Source organism: Chenopodium quinoa, unplaced genomic scaffold, assembly GCF_001683475.1.
Source record: "Chenopodium quinoa cultivar QQ74 unplaced genomic scaffold, ASM168347v1, whole genome shotgun sequence".
NCBI lineage: Eukaryota > Viridiplantae > Streptophyta > Magnoliopsida > Caryophyllales > Amaranthaceae > Chenopodium > Chenopodium quinoa.
Genome location: NW_018742899.1, coordinates 835,885 through 857,370, shown reverse-complemented (window position 1 = coordinate 857,370; position 21,486 = coordinate 835,885).

Genomic DNA, 21,486 nt, shown 5'->3' with positions numbered 1-21,486 from the left:
GTTCAATTGGATTATATATATATATATTATATATATATATATATATATATATATATATATATAAAAAAAAAAAAAAAAATATATATATATATATATATATACATCCTTTATCAATTATCCCATTAAAAGATTAAATACTGCATTAACAAAATTATCATATTAAAGTTTATCATATCTAATGATAAAAATTTATCATCACTTTAAATTCAGCGTGTTTTCTATGTCCTATATATAAACCCATCTAATGTCTCACATAAATAAACGTAAATTTTGCAGATAAAGAAACGTATTTATAAGTTCAACATCTTGAAATTCTAGAATGCGATATGCAACTCATCAAATGACACAATTAGCAATTGATTTACAAAGGATGGTGGAAGGTCATTCATTATTTTCATGTTAGCTTCACATAATTTATGTTCTTTCTATTTTTTTTTTCAAGAATTGGTTTGTTTTGTTATTTAAACGAAAATTTTACAAAATATGTAGTGTTTATATATGTGTGAATTTTAATTGTATAAGATTAAAAAAAAGAAATCAATAGTATTTTATATTAATATTTGTTATTATGTTAAATTTAAATATCAAACGTCACATAAGGAAAATTAACGAATAAGATTTGAGATTATTTTATGTGCGTAGTTATAATAACTATGAATTGTAAAAAAAATTACATTTTAAATTAGAATTAAAAAGAAAAATTAACAAATGAGATTTGAGAATTTAATTTTATGTGCCACGTAAGTCGAAAATGAACCTATATACAACAAAAAAAATTATATTTTATTTTAGAATTAAGAAATAAAGCCACATAAGAATTAATGAATGATATTTGGTGAGTTAGCTATAATATAAAATTCACATTTTATTTTAGAATTAAAACAATAAATATGATTTAGAATTTAAATTTTTTAAAAATTAAAAAAAAATTATCTTTTCATATGAAAAATTTTATTCGGCACATTTGGTGAATGATCATAAATTTTGAGATTTTTAGTATAAAAACTAAAAATTATCACACTTGGTTGCATTTTAAATTACATAAAATATAATAATTATCCTTTTCTAACTCGCAATAGCAAGTTAATCAAATATTATAGGATGTAATTAAGAAAATAATCCTTTTATGTGATTTATGTGTACAAAAATTGTAAAAATTTCAATCGCCATGTAAGCAAAATTAACGAATGAAATTTGAGAATTTAATTTAAAATGTAAAAAACAACGAATAGTAACTTAGGATTTAAATTATTTATTTATAATTTATTTATCAATTATAAATTATTTTTTCATGAAATTTATGCATGAAAAAACCGTGCATCGCACGGGCTTTCATCTAGTATCTATCTATATATATAATAAATAAAGTCAGTCTCGCAGCCAGACCACAAGATAGCGACACTTGGCATTCCAGTTTTTCGCCAAGTGTCACACCACGTAGCCGACGAATATATATTATTGTGATTAGATTAGGTGCCACGTTAGATTAGATTGTATAGATTTTGTTTAGGATAAAAAAGTATACATAAAATAATTTATAATTGTTTTGAAAAAAAAAATTATCTTTTTATTGACAATAGAATTTTGTTTATAACAACACACCACATATTATAATTAATATGAATATCCAATTAACAATAGAATTTTACTCCTATACGAATAACCACGTAACTATAATTATAAATATGGCCATGTATCATTATATTTTTTTAGTCTATCATCAAAGCTTTTGAATCAGGTATTCTTCATATTCGGTTGTAATATTTTTGTGTACGTTTAAAATTAAGACACAACAAAAACTATACAATACAAGGGATGATGATCATTATATTATTGTGATTAGATTAGGTGCCACGTTAGATTAGATTGGATAGATTTGTTTAGATAAAAAAGTACAAATAAAATCATTTATAATTCTTTTGATGTTGTGAAATATAGAGAAATATGAGATTGGGAGAGAATAAAATGTGTATTCTATATTTCATATCATGGAGGTGTACATATATATACAGTACAATTGATAGGGTTTGCTTGGAGAATAATAAACCCTAAAACCTAAAAAGTCCCAGAATAATACAAGGGTATAATGGGCATCCACAAATATATTTCATAACACGCCCCCTTGGATGTCCATTATCAAAGATTGTGCCTCGTTAAAACCTTATTAGGAAAAACCCTGTGGGATAAAAACCTAATGAAGGAAAAAGAGTACATCATTCTTCGTAATACGTTTGGGATGCTGCCACTCACTAAAAACCTTACCAGGAAAATCCAATGTGGGACAAAACCATGGTTAAGGGAAAAGATTACAACGTGTAATTTCTCCCCCTAATGAACCCATAACTTGAGATCTTCTAGTGCAATGAATCCGATATAGTTGGTACCTTCACACAAATAGAAAAATACCATTCCTTGACAATCTTCAATCCTCCCTAATTGAGTTTGAATCTTCAAATCTTCATGTGAACAAGTGAAGTGTCTTCATTTCACTGTATTTATGATAACAACACATGTGTTTATCTCTATGTCATTCGAAATCTCTATTTAAAGTTGCCTTAAACATCAAACTAATGCCTTCTTCTGGAGGTCATATCATACAAAGTAAAAACTAATGATCAAAAATTGATCAAAGATTCATTATTAATATTTGATGGCAACACGTAATATCATCAATGTCGTTGTCCAATCTTATATGATTTAGTAGTTACATACTTTACTTATGGTTCTTCTAGACCATTAGAGGACATTCTCACGCATAAGTACCTTGTTATTATTCCTTAAACATCGTTTTATAATTGATATGACAGTTCTCCTGCAAATACAAATAGTAAATCTCACTAACTGTCACATGCCCAAACTTCAGGTTGAGATGTCAATGATGTAGTCACATAGGCTTTTCAAGAGTTTGATGATAATTACAATGTTCAAAATATAAAATTTATAATACTAGATATTTAAATACGTCGTATATAAGTTCTTCAGGAACTTTTCACAACATGCTATTAGATCAACGTCATATATAATTTCATCACAGTTATAAGGCCTATTGGAATATAAATATCTCTTTCTAATTTTCTATCAAAGTTGTAAATATATGCTATACTTTGGACAAACATTCACCTATACTACAAATATTGTATAGAAACGAGTGCATGCAATACGAGATATTGAATCATGGTAAGATATTAAACAACATATAAAATGAGTAATGCATCTAACAACTTCCTACACATGCAATAAGTAATCTATTAACCTATGACTTACACATACACATGAATATAAGACTCAAAATAATACAAGACGCTATACAGTGTGGATTTAAAAATTCATATTTCATTGGACTTCTAGTCCAAAACTTTTGATCATTATTATTATGTTGACATCAAAATAGACATATGTTTCAGATCCCTTATTCACTACTCCATTCTATCATGCATATGCATATTATTCATCGGTTTCATTGTGTATCGGTATCATAAAATTTCTTTAATGTACACGCATGCTATTTTACTATGATATCTGAATACATTTCTCATTGGTACCATCATAACTTTTCTTACATCATAGGCCATCTATTGTATAATTCAGATATCTATACCACTTTTGGGGTATTTCATACACAATGGTATTTATATACTATTACACTATTAAAATTGTTAACTGCACTATCTTGCCATATATCATATCTATTAAACATATCTTTATTTTGGAACCGATCATACAACCTACACTTCAGGCGTAGTGATTCAAGTATAATTGGCAAGATTTTATCTCAATGTATACATATAATATGACCAAAATGTATCTTCAACTCTATGTAACATGAGTCATAACTGAATACAAATCAAATCATAAATGTGCAATATATCTTGATAATATATAGACAAAAGTTGGCATATAACTTTTCAACTACCATTATAGGGATCATCAATTTTTTTAGTTTATTTTTCTATTTTTCTAACTTTTGCTAATTCTTCTCCCCCTAATTTGGTAAAATATCTCATTTATAGGGGCGTTTAATTCTAAACCAACTTAGTATACAAATTTCATTAAAATTCATTTCATTGGGAGGATCACAATCAAAATTTATCTCTCATAAGATTTGTATTGAACAAGTTTTATATCTTCTAGGAAACAATTTCAATGAAGTATCATTTCTTCATTAACTTTACATTGCATGTGTATTTATTATAACACTTTTCATTACATGTTCTCTTTTGGAAATCAATGTCAATGGGGAGACATGTGTTGTGCAGTCGTACGTTTTTCCTTCTTTTCCAATTTCTTATGTGCTAACATATAATAGCTGTAGACATCATTTTTGGTCCCCTGTTCCGACAGGAAGTGCTATGACGATATATAATTCCATCTTTGTGTTAGATTAGAGTAAGGAATACTTATGGACTACTGATTAAGGCCTAAACACATAAAACCAACTAGCTTGACCCAAATGAAATGAACCAAAGCTTGTTAATACTAAGCCCGATCAGAAATTAGGCCTAATCACGAGATTAAACCTAATTTTGACGGATTTAGAAGCGCCTACATTAAAATCTAAGGTTGTCGCAAGAAAAATCGGCGTAACTTAAGGCGTCGCGCTGACCTGGCGCGCGCAACTCACAGAGATGCGCTTGTGGAAGATTCAGAAATTTCATAAATGTACTGAATCGAATCTTACCATAAAGCCACGCGCAAGACCATAGGTCGCACTGCCTAGAGCAACGCGACTAAATCACTTGCGCGCAGCAGCCGCGCGCAACCTGTTGAGTTGCGCGCGCCACCTGCTGCGGCAGAATGTCCGAAATCCTAAAATCACCCATTCCCTATAAATAAAGGTTCAATACGAGCTTTGAAGACGCATAAATTAGCCTAAAAAGTCAGCAGTAACTTTGTGAACTTATGCAAATAATCATCCCTCTTGTCCTAAACACTCACCCTTTAATTGTTTGGTTCTTACGGTGAAGGTTCCCGAACAAGAAGGAGTTCATAAGTGTGCTAAACGAAGATCTAGCAAGGAAAACTGGTAAATTCTCGAGCACTTAGATAAATCACCTTTCTTTTCTTGCTTAAACAACTTTTAATTAATTAATTAATTAGTGTTGTTTGATCACCTTAAATAAACTTTAATTAATTAATTTCACATAGTATTCTTGCGTTAATCAAGACTAGAATTTGAATAATTAATTGATTGTTTTATCACCTAAGCCAAGGTCAATATTGTTTATTTCTTGTTCTTTTCACGAATTTGAATAATAAAGAATAACGACATTCATTGCAATGTAATCTTTATGTGATCAATGCTTGTAAATAAAATCAACTAACTTAGTTTTAGGTGTCACGTTGCATGTATTGTTTGGTAATGAAATTGTGAAAAAGGAAGAGCTAGTAGAGGCCGTACTTGGGCTAGAATAGCGATTCCTCCCTAAAAGAAATGTTATTTTAGTACCCTCGCTCCTGAACTCATTTCTGGTACAAGTAGACCAATTTGGGCATGGGTAAACTAATGATTCATGCTAAATATCCCTTGAACCCTACTTGGGAGAAAGGCATGAACGAGGTTTATAAGTTTTCCTAAAACTCATTATTGGCGACTCCTTATTAGTTTCTTACAAAAAACGTAATGATATAATTAATTCTAATTCAAGGTCCCCCAAACAATCAGGAATTCAAATCCTGATCGACACACCTTAAAAAAGTGTAAAGTCCTAGGCTTTAAAGGGCCATGGGAATAGAGGAAGAGGATCACCTACGATGGGCACACCCTCCTCACAATAGCCCCAATCAAAAGAATTGTTATACAAACATAAATCACTTGCTTGTAATTCTACTAGGTGGTAATCTTCTGGATCATTAAAGACTTAAATAGTGTATTTGGTGAGCTTCCGGTTACCTAATAGTTGACAATAATATATAAGTTATTCTGGTAAACTTTTGGTCACCTTTTACTCTTTCGTATATATATATATAAAAAAAAAGAAAATAAAAATAAAAACCTATTAACTCTTGAAATTGTCATCAATACAAATTATTATAAATTACAATCCAAATATAGCTCAATCTCAATGTTGTGTATGTCTTGCCATTCAATTTATTTCATATATCTAACATTGAGAGAGCGTCAGCACATTATCAAATGAAACTTCAGGTTTCCATAACGAGTAATTATTATACCCAAATGGCCTAATTTAATTATCACATCTCTAAAACAATTGAACTCTAGTCAGTTTTCCAACACTAGTGATCACTTTATTAAACTTACTTTATGCCTGACCATGAATATGATGTGATATTATAACACTAACATGTGTTTCTTTATACAATTGGCAAGACAATCAACTAAATATTTGATCCAATATTAACTCATACTCTGATGGAACTTTGACTATAATCTTATTGATACATGCTAAGCTTGTTAGACATTCTTTACTCTTTTGGAGTATCTATATAATCATGGTACATATCCATTTTACTAAACATAATCTCTTATAGAGAGAGGTCTATTAGAATGTATCACTTCCTCAAATTTTCTATTGTCGATAATTGCTCTTTTCTTGCTCAAAGATTCTTATCTTTGGAACCTATTGGGCTCGGCTACCACGCTTCAGTCGTTCTTTAGGTTCATTAGCTACTAATGTTGTCCTTTTGGGACATTAATTGGAGCATTTACAGGGTATATAACCAATGACATCTATTCATATCCATCTTCGGTCTGGATGGTGTCGTTCTAAATGTTAGATAATTTTGTGGTTGCCCCTATTAAATAAATCATTGATACTAAAGCTAATAAATGTACCAAACTGACCATCAATATATCTTATCATTCATATATCTTATTATTCATGTGCAAGGATTATATAAAATGATGAAATAATTACTATCCCCCCCTAATCCTTGCATATGGGGGTATGAGATAATTAATCCAACAACCTTTAAAATCCTTTGCACCTTTTAGTCATAAATTCTTTTGACAATAACATGTATCAAGCAAAGTAAAATTATTCTTATATAAAACTCTTACTTGTTCCTCTAGCCCAATTATATTAATCTTTATATCACAAATTCTTAAAACTAGGGCATACAAAATACATTTTTCAAGTAAGTTGCTCAAAATATTATCTTTAAATTCTTAAACTTGTAACACTATTTCTTGCTCAAATAGATAATATATTATCATGTTTGCAATTCTAATGAACTTTTCCATTATATAAAATCAATAAAACATCATGCAAACATGTTTGTTATCTTTTCAATCATACAAATTCTTGTTCACTTCTGGGAGTGAGTTAATCTAGTATCATCAATTCTCACCCAAAGTTTGGTATCTAGAATACTATTCAAAATCTTTTGTATATATATTCATTTTTTTTTTGAATAAAGATTGTTATACTTTAGAAACTATTAGGAATTTCTAAGTCATATATGTACCTTCAATTTTCTTTTATTATTATTATTATATTATTATTATTATTATTATTATTATTATTATTATTATTATTATTATTATTATTATTATTATTATGACCTTTCATAAATTTAAGTAACTTCAGGTCCATATGAATGAGTATTTCATGTTCAATCTACTCATCATTCATATAATCCAACTTAATGTAGGCATAGAGTATCATATATAATTGAATGCTATCGCACATTAATCAATATTTTAACATTGATCCTAAATAATTGAAAATAATGTGGGAGTAACCTAAAATAAGGGATTGATCCTAAATGGGTGAGTCAATCTAGAATATATACAACAAACTTGGCCCTCAATTACTTCCCTACATGAAATTTCATACATAAACATAGTCGTATATTGCATTATTAACAATAATAACCCAATGCAAAACATGCTAAGACCAATTAATTAATATGAGGAGAGGTTAAGATTAGTCAAAACTGCTATATAACTTCACACACATACAACATAATGGAATCAAGATTGTTGTAAATTAATATCATTTATTCTCAGAGAGTTTGTTTCCTCCCCTCCCCCCCCCCCCTTTTCTTAATTTTTTTTTCCATTGATATGTAAATATCATAGATTTTATAGTCTTAAATACAATTGTGCAAATATGCATTTGACTAACTAGTACCAAGTTATCAATTCAAGTTTCAAACAATTCCATAACGAAACAAATAAAGTTAAGTTAAAGTTGTAGATGAACACATTAAATATAGATATTTGGTCAATATTAAGAATGCAAAATAAACTTGATATGCGAATAAAATTGGTCTCTTAGTTAATAGAGATATATATTGATAAAGTCAACCTTATCTTTAATTAGTTTGTTATACATAATTATCTTGATGAGTATAATATCTTAGAATTATGATTAAGATTAGCTAAAGACTTGAACTTATATCAGGAATAACTAAATACTCCATATGCAATCAAAAGAATAAAATCAAACATCACACAATAATACTCATACCATGGTTTATTATAGGGATTTGTTAAACATTGCCCACAAATTTCTACATAAAGCCCACAATTATTTTTACTTTGACACTTATGCCCTTTTTTTAATTTTTACCGAAAACGTAATTCTCTCTCTCAAAAAATGTGGAGCCGGATTGGATCGCCGAGGGACTTCGGAGAGCCGGGGGACACCGGAGAGCCGTCATCGTCGCTGGAAAGCGAGGTACCTTGCAATTTGAAGTTGCGAAATGCTAGCCGGCGGATGGCCTAACCGCCGCCACCATGGCAGTGGCGTTTGGCCGGAACGCCGCCACCGTGGCAGCGGCGCCTGGCCAGGACGCCGCCACGTGGTAGTGGAGTCCTGGCTAGACGCCACTGCCACGATAGCGGTGTCCCGGCTAGACGCCACTGCCACGGTAGCGGCATCCCGGCCAGACGCCACCGCCACATTTCGTAATTTTTTTTTTAATTTTATTTAAAGTTTTTGTTTTTTTTTTTGTGGTTTTTTAACTTTGATAAATTTGAAATTAAATATGTGTTAATAATTTCAAAAAAACATAAAATTATGTTTTAATTTGAAATTATGTTTTAAATAAGTGTTAATAAAATTATGTTTTAATTTTGTATGTGTAAATTAAATATTAGTTAATAATTTCAATAAGAAAATAAAATTATGTTTTTATTTTGTATTTGTATGAATACTTTTATACATAATTATGTGTTAATTTTGTATGTGTATGAATACTTTTATACATAATTATTTGTTAATTTTTTGTTAAGTATATGTAAATTTAGAAATTAAATGTATTATGCGTTAAATATAGAAATAAAATTTACAAATAAAAAATTTAGAAATTATTTATGTGTATTTTGTGTTTAATGTATTAATTTAATCTTTATATAATTCTATGTATTTAAAATTATTTAATTGTTGTAGGATTTTGGTGGAGATGGTGTTGATTACAGTGGGATTTTTGTACATGATGGTCCCTTCGAAGATGTTCAACAAGCGATTGATTGGGAAAAACAGGTTGCAATTAGATCTGGTTTTTTATTTAGTAGTAGCATCTCATAAATCTCAGCGGGATGGTAGAATGGATCGCATTTTGAGATGCGACCGTTATCACAAAAGGGAGGAACGGAATTTTAGTACAACGATTCGGTTTGATACAAAGCGGAAAGGTTGTGGGTGTGAGTTCAGAGTAAAGGTTCGCTAACACCAAAGTTATGACGGTTGAGAAGTGAAGGGTTACTCTAAATGGGGGTATCACAACCATGAGATGATAGTATATGAAGTGGGTCATCGACAGTTAAGCGGCCTAAGTCCTGCTGCAAAACTAGTTGTCAAAGAAATGAGTGATGCTCAAGTGAAGCCTTCTAAAATATTAGCATCTGTATTAGAGAAATTTCCTGAAGACCAGCCAAACCAAAGACACATCTACAACGTTAGACAGAAACTGAGGTTTGAACGATCAGAGGGAAAGAACCCTATTCAGCAGCTTCTACACCAGGCACAAGCACGTGGTTACTTGTTCTGGTTTAATTCTGATGAAGAGACATCGGAGGTGACTCATTTATTCCTTGTGCATCCTGGTTGTGCTGATATGGTCAAGTCTTGGCCATCTGTGATTTTGATCGATTCAACATACAAGACAAACAAGTACAAGTTCCCACTGGTTGAGATGATTGGGATGGCTCCAACGAACCAGAACTTTCTGATTGGTTATGCAGTCATCAATGATGAGACGACTGCGAGTTATTATTGGGTGTTGGAGAAGTTGAGAAACTACATCGGCCCTAATGTTCAGCCATCAGCCATCGTCAGTGATTGTGAGGGAGGTCTCTTTGCCCCTATAGCGGAGCTGTTTCCAAAATCGAAGCATTTACTGTGCACATGGCACATCAACAACTCTGTGAAAGTCAAAGCCTACAACCTTTTCAACAATAATTTAGATTCGACAGAGAGATTGGTAAATGGTAAGTGGCGGAAGATCCTGCAAGCTACCATAGAGGTAGAGTATGATCGAGCCTTGGATAACTTTAGGGATTCATACCAATGGTGTCCGGCAGTGGTAAACTATGTGATGCAGTAGTGGATACCTCACAGGGAAAATTTTGTCAAATATTGGACAAACCAAGTTATTCATTTTGGAAACACTACGACATGTAGAGTTGAAAGCTCTCATAAAGCTTTGAAGGACTGGACTGATTCTTCCACCTCTGCTCTGGATACACTATTTGAGAGAATAAACAAGGCTATTGATACTCAGAATAAAGGCATCAAGAACTCTCTCGAGGACTCTAGACGGCGACATGGTATGATGTATTGCCATTTCATATTTAAGATTCTCCATGGTCGTGTGTCACACTAGTGCTTGGGTTTGATTCTGAGCGAGCACAACAGGATGAAGGAGTTGGGTGATGAGTGGCTATTCGGTGCGGATGTGCTATATCAGTGACTCATGGATTACCTTGTGCATGCACCATTCACCGCGTAATTACCCATGATAGGGCGTCGTTACATGTTGATCAGGTTCATCCATTCTGGCGGACGCTCGTTATTAGAGAGCATGCTGCTCCATAGATGGTCGACCGTGAACAAAAGGAGTTGGAGCAGTTTTGTTCGATGTTTGACCGAGTGTCCTCCAGTCACCCTTCAATCATTTGTGATGCTACCCATGTACTTCATGACATGTTCAACACGTCTTGCTTGGATCACGAGGAACCTGAAGGGGTGGAGCGACCTAGAGGTCAACAACGGCGGAACAGGAGTGCGTTTGAGTACATTCATGGTCGTGGTCGTGGCTGTGGTCGTTCATCGTCATCCAGTCGTAGCCAATCTTCTTCGTCGATGAACATGCTCGAACCGGTATAGTACTTTACTTTAATTTACTTTTTAAAATGTTTGTTGAGTTTACTGCAGACTTGTTAATTATGTTTATTGATATGTTCAACAGGAAGAGTGGATATTGATCAGTTTCCATATAAGGACAGGATTCCTAACATCATCATGGAATACTTGGACGGGTGGAATGATGCGATTGCAGATGGTAACTGCGGATTTCGGGTCGTGGCTGATGTGTTTCGGGGCGGTGAAGACAACTACGCTTTAGTATGTCAGTTGATGTACAGTGAAGTTGCCTCAAACCGAGATGTTTATCGTCATGTGTACGACCAAGACTTTGATAGTTCTCTGCGGCGTATCCAGTGGGGAGGAGGACCTTGCGGTCAAAATCATTGGTTCGACGCGCCACTTGATCTCTTTGCCGTTGCAAACATCTACAAGTGTGCAGTCATGCATTTCGAGCTTGGTTTGCATAGTCGAGCTTATTATCCATGTACCATGGTTCTCCCTTGGTCTTCGCATGAGACCGTCACTAGACCGGTAAGAGAGTTAGCTATTGCATTTCTGGGGTCGTCATACAGAAATTTCATCCGATTGGACCTGTCTTCCGATTTTCCAGTGCCACCGATCATACCTTGGTGGTACACTATTTGCACATCAAGCGTAGAGGGTTGGGATGTGCTGTATCATGACCGGATCCTTCAATAGAACAACCTAGCTGCCTTTTAGTATTTCATGCGTATACCTTTTCTATGTAACCTTGTATTTGTTTTGCTATTTTTATACAGACATTTATTTTTTGTATTCTAATTTTGACTAAATTTATACCTTGCATGCATACTAATTAGTATTTGCGTGATACAAACTACAAAGATAATGTCAAATTTTAAAAACTTAAAATGATAATGTCAAATGTTACAAACTCAAACGATATTGTCAGATCTTACAAACTACTATGATAATGTACAAAATGTTCTATACATAACATGCCAACAGATCAGTAATTCCTCTTTGACGCCCACTGCCACTGCGCAAGGGCACGCTCCAAATCATCAATAGCAGCTCTACGTGATGCAGTTGTCATGTTGTCCCTCTCTTGAGAGAGTCTTTGTCCCACCTGCATCATCTTTCCCATCCACTACATACAACAAAAAAACATGAAATTCAATAACGATATATAATACTAAAAAAAACACAACAACAAATGTTTTATGAGACATACCGCATCCACGACAATGGGTGGTGGCACATCATGATCATCGGCATCGTTTCCATGGTCGAGGTCTCTAATATCAACCTCGGGTGCGATACCGGCTGTACCATTCCATGTAGTGCTGGTCACACATGGCAGGCACCCCAGTTGGCGACTTCTGCAGCTCCACAGTCTATAGGCGGGCAACCATCGAAAATTGCTCCCACGTGGCAATCATGCTTTTCGGCCATTGGACGACATACTCCTTCGACAATGCAGATCGGACCGTCTTACTAGGCCATGATGGTGGAGGAGGGACAACTTGGACAAATCCAAGCTGGCGAAGACAGCGCTGGGGCATGTATACCTCTACAATCTCACGATACTGAATGAGTCCCGTGTAGAGGGTCCTAGGTACCCTATTACTAGGGTTTTGGCCGAAAGGCATCCAGTTCACCTGCACTTTTTTTCAAATTAGTAAGATTCATTTAATAAATGCATCACAATATAAAATTAGGTATAATTTATACACTTTACCTCTAAGGGGGACATCCTGTCAAACAATAACCGTATCGATCGGAGGCGGTCAACGGACTTCTTCTCGAACCGCAGACTCCACGCCCTGGCATGTGGTATCCCATCCCCTATAGGAACCGGGTCGCGATGTGGTCGAAATGTAGGAAAATACTCGTATATCCAGGTTTGTAATAAAGTCAAACATCCAGTGATACCTGCCGCATCAGCCCGACTCGAAAATCCTAGTTGGCGATAAAAATACGCTAACGTAGCCGACCCCCAAGAAAACTGGCCTACTCTGTCGGGCTCACACGCGTCAACTATGTCACGTGGCCTGAGCTTGTTTCCGCTCTTATCCGGAAACAAGGTACACTCGAGGAGAAGAAAAACATATGCAGCCAGCTCTGCGTCATGCGTCCTACGTGTCGTGGTGTGCAAACAACGCCGCAAGACGGATGCTATCTTTACACCGCCGTGATCCCAAACACCAAGCGCCCCGGTGTACAGCGCAACCCTGTCCACCGCCAACACCTCCGCCAGCAAATCTGTCTGATCTGCATCAGTCACAACAGAAAGTTGTTTTCCCTCTGCGAAAATCCCAAGGATGGCCTCAACGTCATGCAACATGATCGTCATCTCACCGAACGGAAGGTGGAAAGAGTTTGTATCCGGCTGCCATCGCTCAACGAAAGCCATGATCAGCGTTGAGTCAATCTTATCGTGCATGGTGGCAGGAAGGTGACTCACTCTAGTGCCCTGCAATCGGTCGAACATCTCGCTCTCCTCCGGCTAAGCCTCAGCCCATCTACACAAAAAGTTACAAGTATTTTCTCGCATTTGGCATTTCAAAATGCCCGTATCCAAAGCCCAATCCTGGTCCTCCCAGATACGGGTAGCTATGTGTCCTAGAAAGCTAGGAATCACACTCCCGTCTACAAGTCCCCCAGCCACCTCACCCCTCACCACCCAAGAATCATTAATGACCCTCGACCGTTTTCTGCTTACCGCAGACACAGTGGACGCAGATGATGTGCCAGATCTACAAACAAATTTACCATCTCAACCCTTACGCACATCTACCCTATGCGTCTCATACATATCTTCATCCTCTGATCGTCCACATCCTCCTCCTCCTCTTCTTCCTCCTCACCATCATCATCTTCATCCTCCTTAGGATGGTGAACCCGTTCTCTGCGAGCCAAGGATGAAATACCACGAGATCTAACGTGCCTAGGCCCCAAGCTCTCCATTGAGTAGTTTCTACTTCTAATAACTTCCATACTCTTCCCCGCACTAGGTCGAAAATGCGATACCTAACTCCATTAAAAAATTAAAATATATATAAACAAAAAAAAAAAAAATAACTAACCAAAAAAAAATCAAATAAACAAAATAAATACTAACAAATTGACATAAAAAAAATAATAGAACACTGAAAAAATACACACTAAAAGAAAAAACTTAACCAAAACATACAAAATATATATAAACATAAAAAAAAAAGAAAAAACTTAACCAAAACATACAAAATATATATAAACATAAAAAAAATAACTAACCAAAAAAAATATCAAATAAACAAAAAAAATCCTAACACATTGACATAAAAAAAATAACAAAACACTGAAAAAAAAAATATACAAACAAAAAAAATACAAAATAAAAAGAAAAAATTACCAAAACATACAAAATAAATATAAACATAAAAAAAATTACAAAAAAAACAAATAAAATACAACAGAATTGGAAAAAAAAATATAAAAATAAACAAAAAAAATACAAATAAGTGAAAAGGAAATATTAACATAAAAAAATACAAAAAATTTGAAAAAAAATATAAAAATAAACAAAAAAATATACAAAAAATTGCAAAAAAAAATATAAACATAAACAAAAAAACAAAAATTCTGAATTTTTTTTTACAGAAAACTGAAAAAAAGAAATAAACATAAAAAAAAACAAAAAAAAATATAAAAAAGGGAGGTGGTGTCCCAGCAAGACGCCAACCCCACAGCGGCGGCGGCTGGGCAGGACGCCAAGGCCACGGCGGAGGCGCCCTCGCAAGACGCCACCACCGTGGCCTTGGCGTTCCGACCAGCTGCCGCTGCCGTGGTGCTGGCGTCTAGCTTGGGCGCCGCCACCGTGGCCACGGCGTCCTGGCCAGGCGCCCCGCCCTATGTGAGGTTTTTTTTTTTTTATTTTTTTAAAAAAGAATTACCTTGCCACCGTGTGACCGCTTTCCCTCCGCCTCCGCCGCCTCGACATTGTCGTAGTTTGAAATTTTTTTCTTTAGAGAGAAGTGAGAGTAGAGAGTAGAAAGAAGATGAGCCTTTTTTTTAACAAATAAGGGCAAAAGTGTCAATCCACCTACTATTTGTGGGCTTTATGTAGAGATTTACGGGCAATGTTTAGCAGTTCACTTATTATAATAAGGTAGCAATGATAATCATAAATCATGCCTTAAAATAAACAAGATCAAAAAGTAAAAATTTTAATACTTCTGATGCGGGAGTATCCAAGATTTCCTTTCTTGATTCGTACTTGATAGTTTTTAATGTTTCTTTAGATAGATTTTTGCTTACAAGTTTTTACCTTTCACTTGAAAGGGTTTTTCTTGTTTTAAGCACCTTAGGATTCCTTAATTAAAAAAAAAGGCTGATTTTTAGTTAGGTAGTTAGTTAGTTGTGGGTTACTTGGAATTCAAGTTAGAGTAGAATTAGTTTTCCTAAACCTAATAGGATTAGGATTATGTCTATTTTATCTTTTCCTTGTAAAGCCTATAAATAGGCCACATAATTATCAATAATTTAAGAGATATTTGTTTTGGGAATTAATCCTTTGAGCGTTGCTCGTTTGATTGTTAATCAAAAACATCACTTATTGCGACTCGTGATCATCTTCTGATCTAGTTGCGACTAGGAAGAGACCCTCTATTCTTGCGAGAATTAGAGTACTATCCAATTCAATTCATCCATAATAACCATATTTTTCATCACTACCACAATCGTGGTTGCATTCTACACAAAATCGGACTAAAATCTGCATCAACTTCGTAATACTTAATGTTGGTATTACGATGCAATATGGTACCATTATAATATTTAGTCATATAAGACAATCATGAAAACATATAACCAAGTAATCATTACTATGTATCTATGGCACTCCATGTAAATGGACTTTGCCACACAACAAATAAAAATCATAAATGATTTGAACATGCACGTATATAATTCTTATAAATTGAAGTCCAACATTATATACACTAATATGTGCTATGTACAAAATGCATCAGATTACAAAGCAATTAGAAAATAGTTTATAATTTAAATCAAATAAAAAAAATTGATCAAGAAATATGATTTGTAGTCCACTTGACTGAACTTTGTACTCAAAACCCTCAAATAGCAAATAATTCCTAATTATGAGTAATACTACGTTAAAAATTTAAAATAATTCCTTTGGCTATCCTTAAGCCCATTAAATTACGATACTTCTTAAGTTTTGCAAATCAACCAAAAACTTTTGCTAAGATACGTACAAAACTTTATTATTATTGATAATAGAATTTTTTTTTTATTTTAAAAAAAATCACTCCAAACGACTAGATATTATTAATATTTAAACAGAAATCGGAAGCAACAAGATCTTCCACCACACTTGGACAGCCCCAAACCCACACTCCTGTCGAAAACTCAGGCGGGGTGAGGTGAGGCATAGCGTGAGCAACACAATTTGCTTCTCTAAAACCATGTCTAAAAACGATACTCTAAAAAAACTAGAAATAGAAGCTATCTCCCTAACAGTCATGCCAAGAAAAGAGCCATCTTTCTTCTTGCCATTTACCAAATTAATAAGCTGCTCACAATCACATTCAACAATAACATTTCTAACGTCTTTAGGCCAAGTAGCATGGCCTTTGCCTCCACCACATCTACTGCCCACAATCTACGAACTTGTTGGCAAGCAGCTCTCACAACATCCCCCTTATGATCTCGAAGCGCAGCACCCATTCCCACGCCGATACCATTGAAAAGAGCCCCATTTGTATTCACCTTTACCACACCCATGGCAAGAGCACTCCACACGGCATCATTCCTTCTTTACCTGATGCATCTACACGGAATAGCAGTCCGCACTTGTAGCTCTTTGAATGCAGTCAAAAGCACACCCGTAGCAGCCGCTAACTCTACTGGATGCCTTGGGACAACTCTATGGAATACAACATTTCTTTCATTCCATATCTCCCAAGCCAACATTAACACATGAGATATGTCTTCCTTACTCACATTTAGCAAGACCAACTCCAACCAAACTTTCGCATTCGATAACGTAGGGCACTTAACCATTAAATTAACCTCTTCCCATACACATCTCACCATATTGCAGCTCCAAATTGCATGAATTTCTGATTCCTCCCACCTTTTGCAGCGAGTACACAAAGCTGAAACACTATCAATTCTCCTATGAATGCCTTTACTTGTGGGTAAAGCAACTCTATAAAGCCTTCAAGCGAACACAAACTTTAAGAGGAACATCAATTTTCCACAGCTTCCTCCACAAAGATGCTATCTCAGACGAACTACCCTCACCATTACAAACATTCCTATTAAAAGAAATGAAATGGTAACCTGATTTTATAGAGTACACACCCAAATTTTCGTAATTCCAAACCAAACAATCATCAAGAGGAAAAGTAGATAAAGGTATATTCAAGACCTCCTCTACCTCAAAAGGTAAGAAGTTATTAAAGACAACCTCTCTATCCCACTCACCACCATTTCCAACCATCAAATCTGCCACATATTCGCAACTACTCCCCGCTTTTTTCCTTGAGATTGTATGAAAAGAAGGTGGCCTACTCAACCAGGGATCGCTCCAAAAAAATAACAGACTTACCATCCCCAATAATCCGCTTACAACCTTTATCCAAGATCCACTTACTACTCCAGATACTCCTCCCAACAAAGCTCGGTCTATGCCCCACCCTAGCATTCAAAAAAATCAGTCGACGGAAAGTATCTAGCTTTGAGAATTCATGAGGAAATAAGATCGGGGTTATTCAAAATTCTCCATCCTTGCTTAGCTAATAATGCCTCGTTAAATTCCATGAACCTCCGAAAACCGAGTCCACCATTAGCTGTCGAATCGCACAATTTATCCCAAGCCACCCAAAAAAATTTCCTCTCTTCTTCTCTACAACCTCACCAAAATCTAGCCATCATTCTTTGAATATCGAGACAAAATCCACTAGGGAGCTTAAACAAACTCATAATATAGGTAGGAACCGCTTGGACCACAACCTTTAAGAGGACTTCCTTACTAGTGAACGATAAGAGTTGTTGTTTCCACCCTTTTAGCTTCTTCCATACTCGATCCTTCAAAAAACCAAAAGCTTGAGATTTTGATCTACCTACTCCAGTAGGCATTCCTAAGTACCATCCATGAGATTCAACCAATTTAACACCCAACATTAACACCACTTCAGCCTCTGATGAGAAATGTTTGAGCTAACCGATATTTCAAATTTGGCAAAATTTATTTCTTCGCCAGAGCAGCTGCTATAGATATCTAGCACTCTCCTTGCTTGAACATCTCTATCGTGAGCCCTGCTAAAAATGATGTTATCATCTGTGAACAGAAGATGAGACACAATAGGAGCTTCCCTGCAAACTCGAACACCTTGCAACAAACCTCTATTTACCTCACATTGTATCAAATGTGAAAACACCTCTGCACACAAGATGGATAAATAAGGGGAAATTGGGTCCCCTTATCTCAAGCCCCTCCAAGGCTTAAATTGTCCGACGCCTCCCCATTTATCACAATCGAACGCGAGACAAAAGATACACACCTCATCACCAGATTAATCCAAGAAGTATCAAAGCCCATTTTCTCCATGACCTTCTTCAAAAAAGACCACTCAACTTGATCATAAGCCTTGCTCATATCGAGTTTTACTGCCATACACCCATTTCTCTCTGAACAAATACTATTCATGTAATGAAAAACCTCATAAGCCAACATAGTATTATTAGTTATAAGTCTACCAGGAGTGAAGACACTTTGATTAAGGGAGATAATTTCAGGAAGGATTAGCTTCAATAGTCTATTAGCTAACATTTTAGAGATGATTTTAAATGTAACATTGCACAAACTAATCGGACGAAACTCCCCCATAGACTTTGGACATCTAACCTTTGGAATGAGAACAATGTGGGTATTGTTTAGGGGCTCCATATCTCCCCTTCCATTCATGATATCAATCACATATTTAACAAAATCACTTCCAATTATATGCCAATGTTTTTGAAAAAAATTAGCATTCATACCATTTGATTAATGCAAGCATGTCAAGGGTAGATTAAATGCATTATTGCATCTCTAATCTACTGCAATTTAAATATCTTTTAAGCATGATTATGGAGTTATAATATGTGCTTAAGTTGATATGTTCTTTTTCACATAAACTTGTTTTTCACAATTATGCAAATAAATTGCATTAATGAGTGAATGTTTATTGTGAATGTGTAATGTTAAAGTTCCTAGCATGTTAAAGTTCCAGTCTTTAAATGTTTAAATGGTTGGAATCTTGACTCTAAATTCCATGTTGAACTAACTTTGGATTTTTTCATATTTGGTTGATTAAAATCCTTAAAGTTCAAATGCTAGTGATTATTTTTTATTAATCTTCATATTGGAAGATGTAATCTTGTTATTTTACACAAGTTTAATAGTTGGAAAAATTTTCATTGGATGATTGGTTTATTTTTTCCAACTCCTATTTGTCAAATCCATTATTAATTTGCATATTGGTTAAATTAATTATGGACATAGCTTTTTCAATTTTAAGCATCAAGAAAGACCTAAAATATTCCAAGGTGATATTGGAAATTTAGGCTTGTGCACCATTAAAATTGAATTTAATTAAGTTGGACTTATTTTATTTTCATTTTGCCCTAAATTAATTCTAAAATAAATTTAGAATAATTTTACGTCACAATTATATCGGGATTAGAATCCCGAGAAAAATGCACGCAAATCGAGGCAAAAACCCCAAGAGCCACCAAGGCTAGCCGGGCTGCCCACACAGCCCGTATGTGGCTACATATGGTGCGCACAGGGGCTAAGCCTCGAAATGGCGCTGCTGTGTGGCGAGGGGATGCTAGTGCGCTAGTGCTTGGGCAGTGGCCTAGGCTGCTGGATGCTTGGGGATGCTGCTGGGCAGCATGGTAGCAAGCCTCATCCAGCCCACCACTTGCTGGCAAGCGCCAGCATGCGCAGCATGCGTAGCAAGCAACTGGTGCTAGCCAGCGTAGTGTGCTATGCTGGGTGCAGCATGCTAGCACCAAGCATCGCGCACATGCCATGGGCTGCGTAGCAGCCATGGTGCACAACCCACAAGGAAATTAGTGGGCTGTTTTTTGCTTAATTTCGGGCTATGTGTTTTGCGAAAATTTTGCCGTTTTAAAATATTTATGTAATTATTTTAACAAGGTTAAACCTCGTTTTTTCCAGCTCTTGCAAAAGTTTTGACAAATTATGGGTTAAACTGACTTAATTAATTGGATTAATTAAGTTGGATGCGGAATTTAGTGGGAACTTAGCTTATTATGTGTACAAATTGCGCCTTAATAAAACATAATTTATTAAACAACTTTGACTAGTTTTATTAGGCGCGTTAATCGGATTAAGCACCTATGTTAGTTACTAGTTTTGCGTGATTACTTGTTTTATCTCGTGAAATGCATGGGCCATTCACAAATAGTGAATGGGTGAATGAAAGATTGTTTCAAAATAGGTTTTGAGAAAACGACAACTAGTGGGACCCGACTAGGATAGAAAATACGGACTGCGTTCCGTTACTATTTTTGTAAATCTAAATACGGTCTGCGTACCGTTAAGTATTTTTGTACTTTAGATTAATCTTAGTCGTAGTAACTAGTAATTAGTTACTTGGCGGAGTTGTCTCAAGACGGCGTTTCGAAGAAGACGAGCCAAGATGAAGGCCCTTGAAGATTTGAAGATTTCAAGGGGTCATGCTAGTTGCCAAATGCATCAAATTTATGCCTCATATATATTGTTGTTATGTTCATATATATATATATATATATATATATATATATATATATATATATATATATATATATATATATATATTGTGAATGATAGATGCATGTTTAGGATTTCGATATGTTGCGATGATTAGTTAAGTTCACTTAAATCAACCAACATAGAAACACTAGGTCCCTTAAAATATTGAGCTAAAATTTGTCGTTCCAAGAACAACACTTACCGAACTAATGCGCGTACGTGATGGGCTACGCCAAAGCGAGGCATCACTACTTCCCTAGGAACGTAAGGTACACTAGGTATACGAGTTGGTCTTGGTTAAGCTCAACGATATCAGTAAGGAGTCCTTAGATGTCGTGGCAAAAGAGATGAAATGTCAAGAATGCATTAGATGCGACATTTTATCAAACCGAGAGTAGTTTAGAGCTATTAGCAATTGGA